Source organism: Lathyrus oleraceus, chromosome 2 (assembly GCF_024323335.1).
Source record: "Lathyrus oleraceus cultivar Zhongwan6 chromosome 2, CAAS_Psat_ZW6_1.0, whole genome shotgun sequence".
Classification (NCBI taxonomy): domain Eukaryota; kingdom Viridiplantae; phylum Streptophyta; class Magnoliopsida; order Fabales; family Fabaceae; genus Lathyrus; species Lathyrus oleraceus.
The window spans coordinates 65,579,448-65,590,972 of record NC_066580.1 but is presented as its reverse complement, the minus strand read 5'-3'; the positions used below and the strand labels follow the sequence as shown (position 1 = coordinate 65,590,972).

The 11,525-nt window shown below is 39.6% G+C and overlaps 1 non-coding gene across 1 annotated transcript; it reads left to right on the top strand.

Annotated features, from left to right (window-relative positions):
• Positions 1–7,277: 7,277 nt before the first annotated feature.
• LOC127124902 (small nucleolar RNA R71) lies at positions 7,278–7,384 on the top strand. The gene has a single exon (XR_007804379.1). It is a non-coding gene; the product is annotated as a small nucleolar RNA R71 (small nucleolar RNA).
• Positions 7,385–11,525: the final 4,141 nt, after the last annotated feature.

Below are 11,525 nucleotides of genomic sequence, written 5' to 3'. Positions count from 1 at the left end.
GAATCCAAAGGGCCCTCACAAATAGCACCCTCCCCATGAGGGATCCCTAACAGACTGGCTAGTTCATCGGTACTGAATTGGTATTCAACAACAAACATTCTAAATTGAACAGTACCGACTGTGCTAGCAGTGTTAGGGCGGACAACATAAATTAAAGAACTTAAAAATTCAATTGTCAGCCGCTCATAGGTGGGTTCTTTGTTGATAAAGAAATTATGCAAACCTAAGAAGTCTAATAAATGGAAAATGCTATGGTAGATGCCTAAAGTATATAGACAATCTTCGTCAACATACCTTGTCGGGAGAAGTTCCCGATTTTGCAACCGTTCAATGATTTTTCTTTGTCTCTCCCCTGGTTTCCCTCCTCGAAGAACGAATCCGTTGAACTCCATTTGAATGCTCTTGAAATGTGGATGAAGAAGATGAAGTGGTTGGTGAAAAGGTTGGATTTTTACAAAATCCGGCGGATGAAATCAAAAACGGAAAATGGATTAATGATTTGTGTGGTATGATGGTTAGGAAAGTATGAGCTTTTTGTGGGTTCAAGGGCTTTTTTCCAAGGTGAAAAAATGGGTTTTGAAGGTTGTAAGTTGCAAAAATGGTGAAGAAGAGAGGTCTGCCCCGACCATTTACAGACGTTGTGGCGGGCGCCACAGGTCCTATGGCGGGCGCCACAAGGCAAAATCTGGCTGGGCCAGATTTTGGTCCTTTGGTTTGGGCTTCGCTTGTCTTTTGGCTTTGAGGGGTCTGGATAACATTTGTCTTGTGATTCTCCTAGTTTCTTTGACTTGCATAACTTTATAAAAGTAAAAACGAAAATAAAAAGTGAAACTGAAACAAAAACAAAAACAGAAATTAAATATAAATATAAATAAATAACTGAAAAAATTAAAATGCAAAATAAAATAAATATAAAACATATATAGATAAAAATAGAAATACTAATGTACGGTAGTAGTTTATATAGTATCCAAATGCGATAATGTAAAATGAGTAATGCAAATACGATAAATATATGAAAGAGAAATAAAGTGAAATGGTGAGATCAGGTATTAGGGTGGTCGTCTGCCTGAGTGGATTCACGGAGCACGGCTATCTCCTGCCTGAGCTCGGAGATCTCCTGATATAGACAATCGGCTTCAGTAGCGTGGGTGAGATCAGACACTCCAATCTGTAAAGTTAGGTCCGCCACTTCCTGTCTAAGCGCTGCAATCTCTCTACGGCACTCAGCAATCTGGGTGCGTATGTCGGGTGTCTGCAATGAATGATTATTAGAGAGAACAGTGATTCTAGGAGATGGTGGTGCAGGTGTGTATTCAGCAACTGGGGGCGATCTCGGCTCCTCAACGGTCTCTCCTTGGCCCTCTAGAGCATAACTCCAATTCGCTGGATCATGCACATTGGTCATCATAGGGTCTGGCAATGTGAAGTAATGGATGGCCTCACTGTCGACTAGCAATCGGAACTGACATGGGTGGAAAGAGGCTCTCCTCATCAATCCTCTAGTTAAACAGAAATCGATGTCCATGGTAGTATATCCACAGTAGGTCCGAAGATGCAACAGCTTGCGAGATAGACCCAAAGCGACAACAATCTGTGTGACGATTTGACGATTCCACCAACATGGATGACTCCTTCGATGGATCTAGAGATACCGCTGAGATTATTCAATAAAAAGTTCCCACATGCTACTGGGCGAGACTGGGATGCGCAAAATAATAGGAAGATCTCCTCTTCACTCAGTAGAGTCTCTGCATCCTGTCTTCCCAAGAAGGAATGTGCTAATATCATCTGAAAATATCTGAAGGTTGGGTTATGTATGACATAAGATAATTGTGTAGATGGATCCTGGCTTCCGCCGCCTGATATATCACTCCAAAACTTCTCCACTTCCTTACCCAGGAAATATCCCAAAGGTGTCTCCGAGATAGCATCAGGAGTAGTCTGGAAACCTAATAAGTCGCCGAACTCTTTCTGGCTGAAGGAGTACTCAACTCCAAAGAGCCTGAAAGTAGCATACCCATATGGTCCAGAATATGGGTCGTAGTCGAATGAACTCAGGAACTCCAAAGTCAGGTTCCTATATGTGTTGCTCAAGTCATCAGCAAATTCGTCCCAGTGGAGCTGGTGGCTAAGGAATCGGATACTAGGCTCGATACCCAGTGCCTCCATACAATGCTGATCAGGGTAACGTGTGGGTGCCATAGGGCGCTGGTATAAAGCAATGTAGCGCTCCCTCTGAACATTGTCTCTATAGGCGACATGCATGTCATCAAAACCCTGCATCCTGTAAAAGTTAGGAAAGTGATCCTGAAAATAAAAACCATTCAAACTTTAGTCTCAATGCAAAATAAGAGAAAATGAAATAAAAATAAAAATAAATGTAAATAAATGCGAAAAAAAAGTAAAATGAAAAGAAAAACCATGGGTTGCCTCCCACACAACGCTTGTTTAACGTCATTAGCTTGACGGTTAGAATTTATACACCTGTAGTAGTGGTAATTGGTGGATCAATCAGGGTGTGGCTTGAGTAGTATGTTGGAATGTCTCCTCCTTCGTAGAGCTTCAGTCTTTGTCCATTTACAAGGAATGGACTACAGGTATCGTTCTTGATTTCTACGGCTCCGGCTCTCAGAATCTTGGATACTTCGAAGGGACCAGTCCATCTTGAACGTAGCTTTCCAGGGAAAAGTCGTAACCTAGTGTTGAAAAGGAGAACAGAATCTCCTACATTGAAGTTTTTCTTTACTATTCTTTTGTCATGATAGCCTTTTGTCCTCTCTTTATATATTTTTGCATTTTCGTAGGCAGATTGCCTAAGCTCTTTTAATTTATGAATGTCCAGGATACGCTTTTCTTCAGCGACTAAGTAGTCTAAATTCAAAGTTTTAATGGCCCAATAGGCCTTATGCTCTAACTCGAATGGTAAGTGACAAGATTTTCCATAAACTAGTTGGTAAGGAGTAGTTCCTATAGGGGTTTTGAAAGCGGTTCTATAGGCCCATAATGCTTCTTGAAGCTTCTGAGACCAGTCTCTCCTAGAAATAGAAACAGTTTTCTCTAGGACCTGTTTTATCTCCCTATTAGATACTTCTACTTGGCCACTAGTTTGTGGATGGTATGGTGTTGCTACTCTATGCCTAACTCCATATTTTCTTAAAAGTTTGTCAAATATTCTCGATATAAAGTGTGATCCTCCATCACTTATGACTAAACGTGATGTTCCAAATCTAGGGAATATATAGTTTTTAAATAATTTGATTACTACCCTAGTGTCGTTTGTGGGTGCAGCTATAGCTTCAATCCACTTAGACACATAGTCTACAGCTACTAAGATATACTTATTTCCTAAGGATGGTGGAAAAGGTCCCATGAAATCTATAGCCCATACGTCGAAGAGTTCTACTTCCTGAATGTTTCTTAGAGGCATTTCATCACGTCTTGAAATGTTTCCAGTGCGTTGGCATCTGTCGCATTTGACAATGTAAGCATAGGCATCACGCCACATGGTAGGCCAGAATAGGCCAGCTTGAAGAATCTTGGCGTATGTCTTAGAGGTGCTCGCATGTCCACCATAAGGTGCAGAATGACAATGCTCGATAATATTGTTTACCTCTTCTTCTGGAACGCAACGACGAAAAATGCCATCTTTACCCCTTTTGAAAAGGAGCGGTTCGTCCCAGTAGAAGTTTCTCACATCGTGGAAGAATTTCTTCTTGCGGTAGTAGTCAAGATCAGGGGGTACTATATCAGCAACTAGGTAATTAACGAAATCTGCATACCAGGGTACGTTATTTATTGCTAAGGAATTTTGGGAATGCTCATAAGGGTCTAGGTTATTTGCTTCAATGGTTTCTACTTTAGCTATCAGTCTATCATAGGCGAAATCATCATTTATGGGTATTAGTTCAGGTTTTAGATGTTCTAGCCTAGAAAGGTGATCGGCCACTACATTTTCAGTGCCTTTTTTATCTCTTATATCTAAATCAAACTCTTGTAGTAATAGAATCCATCGGAGTAACCTGGGCTTGGCATCTTTTTTACTTAATAGGTAACGAATGGCAGCATGATCGGTGTAAACAATAATTTTTGCTCCTACTAGATAAGATCTAAATTTGTCTATAGCGAAAACTACAGCGAGTAATTCTTTTTCGGTTGTTGCGTAATTAAGTTGGGCAGCATCTAGGGTTCTACTGGCATAATAGATGGCATGTAACTTTTTATCTTTTCTTTGTCCTAGAACGGCTCCAACTGCATAATCACTAGCATCGCACATTATCTCAAAAGGTTCCGACCAATCGGGCGGTTTTATAATGGGTGCTGAGATTAATGCTTGCTTTAAAAGATTAAATGCGTCATTACATTTTTCATCAAAAATGAATTCAGCATCTTTCATTAAAAGTCCGGTTAACGGTTTAGTTATTTTGGAGAAGTCCTTAATAAAACGCCGGTAGAATCCAACGTGTCCAAGAAAGCTTCAGACTTCTCTGATTGTTTTTGGTGGTTTTAGGTTTTCTATAACTTCTATTTTAGCTTTATCTACCTCTATACCTTTTTCAGAAACTATATGTCCTAAAACTATTCCTTCGGTCACCATGAAATGACATTTTTCCCAATTTAGCACGAGGTTCACCTCCACGCATCTCTCCAGGATTTTCTCAAGGTTAGCAAGACAATTGTGGAAATCGAATCCGCAAACCGAGAAATCATCCATAAACACTTCCATGATACCATCTAGGTAATCCGCAAAGATTGACATCATGCAGCGTTGGAAAGTAGCTGGGGCGTTACAGAGGCCGAAAGGCATTCGTCTGTAGGCAAAAGTTCCATAGGGGCATGTAAAGGTAGTTTTTTCTTGATCTTCTGGGTGAATAGGTATTTGGAAGAATCCAGAGTATCCATCTAAATAATAGAAGTAAGAGTGTCTGGCTAGACGCTCCAACATCTGGTCAATAAATGGTAAAGGGAAATGGTCCTTCCTAGTTGCTTTATTTAATTTTCTATAATCTATACACATCCGCCATCCTCCTTCTAAACGTTTTGCTACATGTTCGCCTTTATCGTTTTGCACGACTGTGATGCCTCCCTTTTTAGGTACTACATGCACAGGGCTCACCCACTTACTATCCGAGATCTGGTAGATTATACCTGCCCCAAGCAACTTAAGAACTTCCTTCTTAACAACATCACTCATTATAGGGTTTATTCTTCTCTGATGCTCCCTAAAGGGTTTTGAATCTTCTTCGAGCGAGATCCGATGCATGCATACGGATGGGCTTATACCTTTCAGGTCAGAGATATTATATCCTAAGGCTGAGGGATATCTTCGTAAAACGTCTAAAAGTTGGTTCATTTCCTCTTGGCTCAAGGTAGCACTAACTATAACTGGACGATTCATCTTTTCATCGAGGAACTCATATCTCAGGTTCTTAGGAAGCTCCTTAAGTTCTAAGGTTGGTTTCTTAGGGCATGGTATAGGATCTGGAGTAAGGGATAAACATTCGTAAAGGTTATCATCGATGTAACGTTCTTTAAAGTCATCATCTTCCTTTATGGGGGTTGATGGTAACTTAATAATTTCTTTTTGTTCTAATTCTCTAACACATTCATCAATGATATCTAAGGCATAACACGAGTCACCCATCACAGGTGCCATAAGAAATTTCGAAAGTATAAATTCTATTTTCTCGTCACCTACCTCAAATGTCAACTTTCCTTTCTTGACATCTATTATGGCTCCTGCAGTCGATAAGAATGGTCTACCTAGAAGAATTGGTATATCATTGTCCTCTTTGATGTCCATGACGACAAAATCAGTAGGGATAAACAACTGACCTATCCTAACAGGAACATCTTCTAAAATGCCTATCGGATATTTAACAGATCTATCGGCTAACTGAAGTGACATCTTAGTGGATTGTAATTCTCCTAAATTTAATCTCTCACAAACTGCTAGAGGCATTAAGCTCACACTAGCTCCTAAGTCTAGAAAAGCTTCTTCGATGACATGATTACCCAAAAGACAAGGAATAGAGAAATTTCTAGGATCTTTATCTTTCTTTGCTAATTTGTCCTCGGAAATAGCATTACATTTCAAAGGCCTCGGATCGTCAAGTCTCCGTTTGTTGGTAAGGATGTCTTTCAGAAACTTTGCATAAGAAGGTATTTGGGTGATGGCTTCTGTGAAAGGGATTTCTACATGAAGTTTTTCTATAACTTTAATAAATTTTTGATACTGTGTATTGATCTGGGTTTGTTTGAGTCTTTGGGGATATGGTATAGGTGGTTTATATGGCGGGGGCGGTACGTAAATTTTATCTTTAGGTTCTTCTCCTTTCTCTCGACCTTCCTGGTTTTCAGATTCCTCTGGTTCCTTTACTTTGTCCGGGGGTTTGGTACATTCCTTAGAAGTTTCGGGTTCACTTAATCTTGGGTTTGGTGGCTCATCATAAGCGTTCCCACTTCGTAGGGTAATGGCATTGGCTTGTCCTCTCGGATTTTGTTGAGGGTGTCCAGGGAATTGTCCTCCAGGTGTAGTTTGAGGGGCTTGGTTTAAAGCTACTTGAGAGATCTGGGTTTCAAGCATCTTGGTATGAGTAACTATTTGGTCAACCTTGGTTCCTAACTGAGTAATCAATTCGTTAACATGAATGTTTTGGTTCATGAATTCCTTGTTTTGTTGGGTTTGAGCGGTGATAAAATTTTCCATAATTTTCTCAAGGCTTGGCTTTGGTGGTACAGGTTGCATAGGTTGATTTGATCTAGGGGCTTGATAACTAGGTCTCGGAGGTGCATTATTTTGAATAGGGTTATTGTTTTTATAGGAGAAGTTCGGGTGATTCCTCCATCCAGGGTTATAGGTATTCGAATATGGGTTCCCTTGGGTGTAGTTCACTTGCTCGGAGTGGGTTTCGTTTAATAGGCTGCATTCTGCGGATTGGTGTCCTTGGGTTCCACATATCTCACAATCCGACGAAACTGCGGCTACAGTATTCGGGTTTATGCACATATGCTCGACTTTAAGGGCTAATGCGTCCATTTTAGCTTGCATCATGTATATAGAACTTAGTTCATGCACTCCTCCTTGGGCTTCCTTCTTCTCAACTGTCGCTCGTTCGACTCCCTATGATTGATGGCTTTGAGCCATGTCTTCGATGAGGGCACTAGCTTCAGGGTAAGGTTTGTTCATCAGAGCACCGCCTGCGGCAGCGTCGATGGTCATCTTTGTGTTGTAATGAAGTCCATTATAGAAGGTTTGAATGATTAACCAATTTTCTAAGCCATGATGTGGGCATGCTCGTAACAACTCTTTATATCTCTCCCAAGCTTCGAACAACGATTCTCCATGGTTTTGGGTAAATCTAGTTATATGGTTTCGAAGAACGGTGGTCTTACTCGGGGGAAAATATCTAGCAAGAAAAACTCTTCTAAGGTTATCCCAAGTCGTAATGGAATTGGGTGGAAGGGAATCTAACCATGATAGGGCTTTATCTCTGAGGGAAAAAGGAAATAATCTTAAACGTATTGCCTCAGGAGAAGCTCCATTGGTTTTAAAAATATCTGCTAATTGAAGAAATATTTTTAAATGTTGGTTAGGGTTCTCGGTAGCGAGACCCGCGAATTGTCTCTGTTGCACTAGTTGCAATAGGGATGGTTTAAGTTCAAAATTATTGGCTGGGATGATTGGGTTTACTATACTAGAACTAGGTTCTTCGTTAGATGGTTGAGCGAAGTCCTTAAGAGGTCTTTGGTTTTGATCTTCGGCCATAGCTCTCTTAATTCTATGAAAGAATAAACGTGCGCGAGCGTAACGTTCAGGTTCCGCCAGAGGGTTTACTAAGCTTAAACTTCCGGTGCTGCGAGTTCTTCGCATCGACCGGCGGGAAATAACCTAAGTCTAAACGATATAACAACAGGAAAATGAAATTTGACGAAATTGGTCCCCGGCAACGGCGCCAAAAACTTGATGCGTTGGAAAACTTGATGTTCGCAAGTATACGAACGCGTCAGAGTAATATAAAAGATTATCGAACCACAGAGACCAAGTGTCAATCTATCGTTATCTGTTGTTATGGTGTTTATCAAAGGCAATCGAAATAGGTGTTTTTGTAGTGTGCAATTGAAAAATAAAGTACTGAAATAAAATATAATTAATAAAGACAGGGTCGAATGTAATTCACGTAATCAATTGATAATCCAAGTACTTGCTAATAAAACTACTTATGGGCAATGTTTCCTACTTTGAAAAGAACTAATTTAACAGGAACTGTCGCTTTCGCGTATTCAGAACCGAGTTGTACTCCCTAATCAAACCCTCTTATTGTCACTTATAAAAAGGCGCGCATTGCGTTAGAGTAGTAAACCTATTTTTAAGAAATATAGTATCTTGACTAAGTTGAAAAGTATTATAACCTGGATTTCTTAACCAAAAGAGGTTCTCACGAACCAGACTCTAAACTTATAAACGCGTCCGAAAATAGTTTCAAAATCTCTTTTCTTCTTGATGTTAAAAACTCCTAATGAACTAGACAAAGCGCTTTCGCTGTTTTTGAAATAGTTAAAAACAATTAAGTTTAAAAAGACGTTGGACGGCTTTCGATCTTACCCAACGGAATTGAAGTGCGGGAAAACTTAATTTGAAAGTTAAAATAGCCCTTTAAGTGTTTCTACGAACAATTGTACGGATTACTGGTTTAATTACGATCCTTACATTCTAGCCTTATAAATTTAGCTAGACATGGTAAAGTAAAAGTGTATACAATAAATAAAAGTAGTGCGAGTGCGGAAAGTAAATAATTTAAAGCGAGTGCAGGAAATAAATAATTTAAAGCGAGTGCGGGAAATAAATAAAGTAAAAGCGAGTGCGGGAAATAAATAAAGTAAAAGCGAGTGCGGGAAATAAATAAAGTAAAAGCGAGTGCGGGAAATAAATAAAGTAAAAGCGAGTGCGGGAAATAAATAAAGTAAAAGCGAGTGCGGGAAATAAATAAAGTAAAGGCGAGTAATAAAAACCTGCTCCAATCGGAGGGCTGAGTAAATTGCAATGCGGAAAAGAAAATGGCGGCAGGATTAACTTCCTTCCAAAGTGCTCCAAACTCGAATACAGACTCTATCACAGACTCAATTACACAATTGTGGTAACACTCCAAGACGAAGCGATTACCACTTTATAAAACTGAATATATGCCTAAGTGAAACAAAGTTGCTTCTGATTTCGCCTTGTTCCAACGTTCGGATCTTCGTCTGCTCTAAGTTTGGGTGATTGTAAAACTGAATTCGCGTTTCTATTTATAAGCAAATAAAAAGGTGGAATTTACTTGGATGCCCTTCAACTTGAAAATAGAGGAAACCGTTTTCCTCTTGTGGCGCCCGCCACAAGGCCATGGCGCCCGCCACAAGCACAAAGTGGGGCGCCTTAGTGGAAGTGGTGGGAAAACGTGGGAGTTGATGGAAGTTTGAATTGGACACGTCATGGCTTGGACTGTGGCGCCCGCCATGGGGTAGGCCATAAGAGCAAAATGCTGATTTTTAGGGTTTTTGCCTTTTTTTCGCTCCTTTTCTCGATCGGGGCTCCGATTAAAGTAAAAACCTGAAAACAAAGGAAAACACATTAATAACACAACAAAATGACAATAAAATGACTAGAATGCATGTGAAATCGGAGTCGAAAATACGTAAATTTTAGTGTGATCAGGCGCAGCGGAATTTAAAAATTTCTCCATTTAGTGATCCTTACGAATGGGCATGATCAGTGATAGAATCGTTACCTCTTATGGCGATTCAAACCTTTGGTGCAGATCTCTTGTAACGATCAAAACCTTGGATACAAATCCACGGAGCGATCACGAACGTTGAACGATGACAAAGTCTCTACTCAGTCCACACGAACGGGTTCTTTAAATCTCAGTGCTAGCTGGTACGAATGAAGGCTTTGAGTGAGAGAGAGAGGGAAACGAAATTCCAAGTCTTCACTTGAGTTTGAGTCTCTGAGTGGAGTGACAATGCTTCTACCCAAGGGGTTCTATTTATAGAACCACTTGTGTGGGCTTCAAGCTAAAAGCCCACTTAAGTGTATTTTGGCCCATATCTCATAATATGCAAAAATCACTTAAGTATTTGGTACCTTACCATATTTCGTATTCCACTTAAGTGCACCATACTTTACGATGTTCCTTAGTTACTCTTAAGGGCATCGTACATTACGGTATTCCTTAATTACTCTATCTCTCATCAATATGTCCTTTGTGTGTGACCCTGTAGGTTTTCGCGACGTTGGCAATTATATTAAATCACGCATTTAACATAATAAACAGTGAGCGGTATCTAACAACACATCACTGCTATCCAAGTCACGAAAATGTCATGTGATCTGACAAAACCTCCTGTGATAATAATTATGTGTATAATTACCCCTTTGCCCTTATGTCTATATTGAACACAAGGTATAAACCGTGTCATCCTTGTCCAGTTCAATATTGGGCCCATAGACATTTATCCTGTTACGCAGGATGGGCAAATTCCATCTAGGAGACTCATGTCCCTTAGCATGCTTTGTGGAGTACCCATCAACTGTCTTTATGGTTATCCAGTTACGGACAACGTTGGATCAACAATAAAGCACTCGACTCTACATCTAGGATCCATAGTGGTTTCAGGTCGAAGAGTGGTATACACTATTATCACCATGAGAATAACTTATGACACTTTACATAAGTTTCTATATAGTATTCTCATAGCAGTCCAATCCGGTATAAATATTACTCTTAATATTCATAGCTATGTTTAAGACTTGATAACTCTTTATCCATGATCCATGATATGTGATCATCAGTCTACAAACATAATAGTCTTAATGCTTTAATGTTATCCCACTTCATAATAAAGCACGACTACGGATACTTTAAGAATAGTGTCCTTATGTTTAATGTGATCTCATGATTAAGTCATACTTGATACATTAAACGGACTAACTATTCTAGGGACTTTATTAATCAAACATAATAAAGAAAATGCCTTTTATTATTAATAAATAATTCGATACAAGTACCAAAAGTATTGGCCTCTAGAGCTTACACCAACATCAACCCCAACCAAAAACATCTCGTCATGAAGAAATGCTCTAAAATATTGTCTTCCTCAACTACATCATAGTCAGTCCAAGAACAGATGTTTAACCACACATTCATCATGAAAGAACATCTAAGGAAAAGGTGTTCCACATCTTCCTCCTGTTAAAATTAGAAAACGGAAACCAAGTCATGTGGATCGTGTATGATATTTCGAGCTTGAAGTTGCAGTCTAGTTGGTAATTTATTTTGAAGAAGACGCCAACATAAAGTTTTAATTTTATCTGGGACATTAGTTTCCCACATGAACTTCAAAGCTTTCCTCATAGAAATGTTCACCTGATCTGCTTCGACTCCCTGCATAATTTTCACATAACAATCTTTGATAGAAAAAAGATCATCCCCTCCACGGATCCATACCACACAGTCAAATGCATTTCAAGATGGAATGACTTCATC